Below are 4483 nucleotides of genomic sequence, written 5' to 3'. Positions count from 1 at the left end.
CCTGCCTATATCTGCTCTCCCCCTCCCCACCCCGCCGAGGGCTGGCCTAGGCGGGCGGCCGGGACCGCCCCTCGCCGCCCCCCGGCGGGCCCCGACGGCGGCCAGCTTTCGGTCGGGCAGGGTACCGGGGTCCGGCGGGTGGGCTCCCCTCTCAGGGCCGGGCGGAGAGCGGCAGAGGTGCCCGGTGTGCGGCAACCGGCTCGCCGCCGTCGGGGCCGCTCCGGGCTTCTGAGGGTTCCGGAGGGGCGGCCGGCAAGGCCCACGCGGCCGGGGCCGTTCGGGGTCGGTAACTGCCTCACCGGCCGGCGGGTGTGGTGGGGAGCCAGGCCCCTGCGGATTTCCTACATGTTAAACGCTTTATAGACTCTCCTGGTCTGCGTTTTCCCTAGTGAGGACAGAGATGTACTGCTGCCAACTCAGAAATGTACAAATATGTATGTATATGTACACGTATATATTCTGGAAAGTCCCCTCACGCACCTAGAAGGGACTGTACTCAAATTCGCATTACTGTCACTCTGAAAACACGCTGTGGTGATTCTTTTGGACCTCTTCAAAGGACTGCGTTAACGACTTTGCTCTTCAGAGCCATGTTTTCAAGGTTTTTACTACAAATGCAGTCTGTAGATTTATTACTTGTGTACTTCTGAACACTCTGCTTTTAAATGGAATAGATCATCCAAGATAGGTTTAAAGGACATCTTGTATGCAAATTATTTTACAGTTTGCTGGTCATCTTTCTCAGAACTCAGCTAGAGATCATATATATATATATATATGGCATATTGGTAAATTGTTTTCCCTTTGGATGCTTATAGCCAAGTTTTGAAGTCAATACATCTCAGATCACTATGGATTTTAAAACACTTGATGAATTCCCTAGCTTCCTTAAAGCTACCTGAGATCAGTTTCTTACTTAAAAAAACCTCAAAGTTTATACGTTGCAATGGAAAATTATTTCAAGCATTTCTGTGTTTTGCTACCAACTTTTTTTGATTTAATAGCGGAGTTATTTGTTTGACTGATACAGATTTTTTCCATGTTTATTTTAGGCTTCCAAGCCAATAACTGATTTTTTCTAAATCTATAGGTAAGTTGAGCTGTGATCTAAAACTGGTCATACTGAAAAGTACATTCTGAAATTGAGAAATTACCTGAAACAGCATCTGAGATTCAGCCTTTTCTTCATGTAAAGCTGCCAGTATGCAGAAAGAGAAGAGCATGACCAAAACCTATAATCAATACAACGAGGATTTTAAAGCCCGTTTTGTAATCAAAGCTTTTCAGCTCTATCTGTTTTTAACTTACTCCTGTGTTGCAAAAATGGGGGAGTTCAAGTTTGTCTGAATTATCCTGCATCCTAAGTGACATCCAGCCAAAGGAGGTGGGGAAAATTAGATGTTACAAGTTTTCCAGAGTGTAAAGCCTCCTACTGTCTCAGAAATTATACCCTCCAAGTTGGTGGGAATCTGATGGTGAATACTAGCCATAGACACTGAAAAGGTCTTCTTTCTCATGCCTTTGTAAAACTTTGTTAGCTAGCCAGTTCCTAAAGCCACATTGAAATGGAATTGCTGTGTATTCTCACAGCTGAAGAAACTCTCTAGGCATCTGCACCGCCATCTCTTTTCCAGGGGAATTAAGAGCATGCAGAATGAAACAAAAATTCTGTCTTTAGTAAGTTATGCAGCACTTTTTTTGACATGCTTTATGCTGGTTTGTTAGCCAAAATTTTATATACAGTGACTGTTCCTGGCATTCTGCTGATCTTTGCTGCACTTCTTATCACACAAGTATCTTGGGGAAATAAAAAAAAAAGAACTGCAGTTGTGTTGAGACCAAACTGCATTTCCATAATTACCTGCAGAAACTTTCCAGGCTTGTCTTCATCTTACTTACAGCCACTTGCTGCTTTCTTTCCTGCAGAAAGAAAACACAGAGCCCTGCAATACTGCATCAGAGGAGCTTTCCTTACCAGTGCCAATTCACACCAGCTACGTGTTAACCTGTCTACTTCTCCCTGTCCCTTTCACAGTTGAAGTATATTTCTTTTTTTCAGGAAATGGTGATTTCACTTTCAGTTGAAAATAATTGCTTCCCAGACTTAGCAACTGTGTAATTTGCAGCTGTTCATCTGGGCCTTCTAAACGACGGAAACAGGACTCACTGCTGGGACCAGGTTTATGGTCTTTATAATACATTCAGTCTGTTGATACTGTAGCTTCATCCACAATGTGTGCCCCATCTGAGAACTGCGCATTAGACACAGTGGCATTGTGAAGTGACTGAGCAACCTAAAATTTTAAAAGATTACAATTTAAACAATTTACAATAATTGCAATACAACTCAAAAAACTAGCAATGCATATTTCAAAGCTCTGGTACCCAGAATATAACTAACTTCTAGTTCATAGTTCATTAAAAGTTTATAATTATTACTGCAAAATCCTAATACCTTGTATGTCCATGAAGCAACTGTTTGAAAGGTGGACTGTCTTTTCTCCAGCTTCGTTATTTTGCCATATTTGCAAGGTTTTATTTCCCAATCTGGAAAAAAAAAAAACAAAATTAGAAAAAGGATAGTTTAGCTGAACATAAAGCTTTCAAAATATTTCTGTCTTCAAATCAGGGCTAGGACTTTTCTAAGGTAAGTTTTAGTCTAAGTCAAATTATTTGCCTAGTCACAGAAGAAAATGGGTAAACTTGTGCACTTTTGTACCATAAAGTGGTTAAATCATTGAATAACTTAATAGTATTTAGCCTATAAGTTTGCAAATAAATATGATCTTTAAATGTTGATGTGTTTCTCCTTACTGCTTTTTAAACACTTCAAAGACCAGATCTGGCCAATCTTAAAAGAAGGTTACTATTTAGTATCTCTAATCAACTTTCAAACAAGCCTAGAAGGGGAAGAAAAAGAAATTAAGTTGGAATAGTTGCCTTTTGGGGTGGCTTAAGAGTTCCTCTATTTTACCATTCACAGGAGTGGTAGTACTGTATACTTCGCCTTCATGAAGTACTGTCTAAAATCTGAGTTACAGCTGTTTTCCCAGTTCATTTCTCAGCAATTATTATTTTCTTTTCTTTTTAGTTTTCCCACTCGTATCTGAAATTCTTGTCATTTGTCCATAAGCCTAGATGATGCAGTCTCTAAAGCTGCCCCAGTATACAAATGAAAGTAGAAAGAGGAAAGAATTTTGTACATTTACCATGTGCCATGGCTTGCACATGGATAATTTATTAAATAACTTTGCTAGAGCTCTATCAATTTGATATCTCATTGGCTTCCAAAAACAGTTTAAGCCATGTAGCTTCTTCTGCCAATTTTCCTGGGACTATAATTGCATTATATTTTTAATGGGGGCTTTTTTCTGTAGTTATGGAAAAGAATTCAGTGCAGATGCTAAAAACATTTGAGAAGATGTAAGATGTGTAGAGGAGGGAAGGGATTAGAGAAATTTTAAGCTTCCTTCACCCTCCACCCCCCTTTAACAGCATCTGAGGTACGGTCCACCCATAAAGTTAATGCAAGTCCAAGGAAAGAGGAGAGGAGAGGAGAGGAGAGGAGAGGAGAGGAGAGGAGAGGAGAGGAGAGGAGAGGAGAGGAGAGGAGAGGAGAGGAGAGGAGAGGAGAGGAGAGGAGAGGAGAGGAGAGGAGAGGAGAGGAGAGGAGAGGAGAGGAGAGGAGAGGAGAGGAGAGGAGAGGAGAGGAGAGGAGAGGAGAGGAGAGGAGAGGAGAGGAGAGGAGAGGAGAGGAGAGGAGAGGAGAGGAGAGGAGAGGAGAGGAGAGGAGAGGAGAGGAGAGGAGAGGGGAGGAGAGGAGAGGGGAGGGGAGGGGAGGGGAGGGGAGGGCAGGGGAGGGGAGGGCAGGGGAGGGCAGGGGAGAGGAGAGGAGAGGAGAGGAGAGGAGAGGAGAGGAGAGGAGAGGAGAGGAGAGGAGAGGAGAGGAGAGGAGAGGAGAGGAGAGGAGAGGAGAGGAGAGGAGAGGAGAGGAGAGGAGAGTGTACCATTGTTTGTTATTAAAATGTCTAAAAATATATGTCTAGCCTGTGCAATATAGTGCCGCTTAGAAATTCCCAAACTACCTGCGAGATAGCGGTCTGCATAGATGAGGCCAGCGAGGCATGCTGGCTTGAATTACGATAAGCCAGTTAGAATGGCACTGTTCCCCCCTTAATCTGTCAGCCAGCTAATTCAGCGCTAACTCAGGTATTTCTGCATAGTGCTGCATTGCACAGTGCAAAATGCCATTGTGGCTGTGCAAGCAATGCAGTATGACTGACAGTTAGACCAGGTTCTGCCAAGGAGGACCAAAGTAATTTAATTTTCTTCTATTATAATCCATTTAGATGTAACATATAGCAGAAGTAGCTTTAAAAAAAATGAGCAAAACATTTTAGATAAACAGGGTTTCTTAAAGGCCACAGGACATTTTTAACATATTAGCACAAAAATTGTAAGTTCAGAGATGTTTTAAGCATTC

Source organism: Phalacrocorax carbo, chromosome 1 (assembly GCF_963921805.1).
Source record: "Phalacrocorax carbo chromosome 1, bPhaCar2.1, whole genome shotgun sequence".
NCBI lineage: Eukaryota > Metazoa > Chordata > Aves > Suliformes > Phalacrocoracidae > Phalacrocorax > Phalacrocorax carbo.
The sequence above is the reverse complement of the archived record's forward strand: the minus strand, read 5'-3'. Positions refer to the sequence as shown.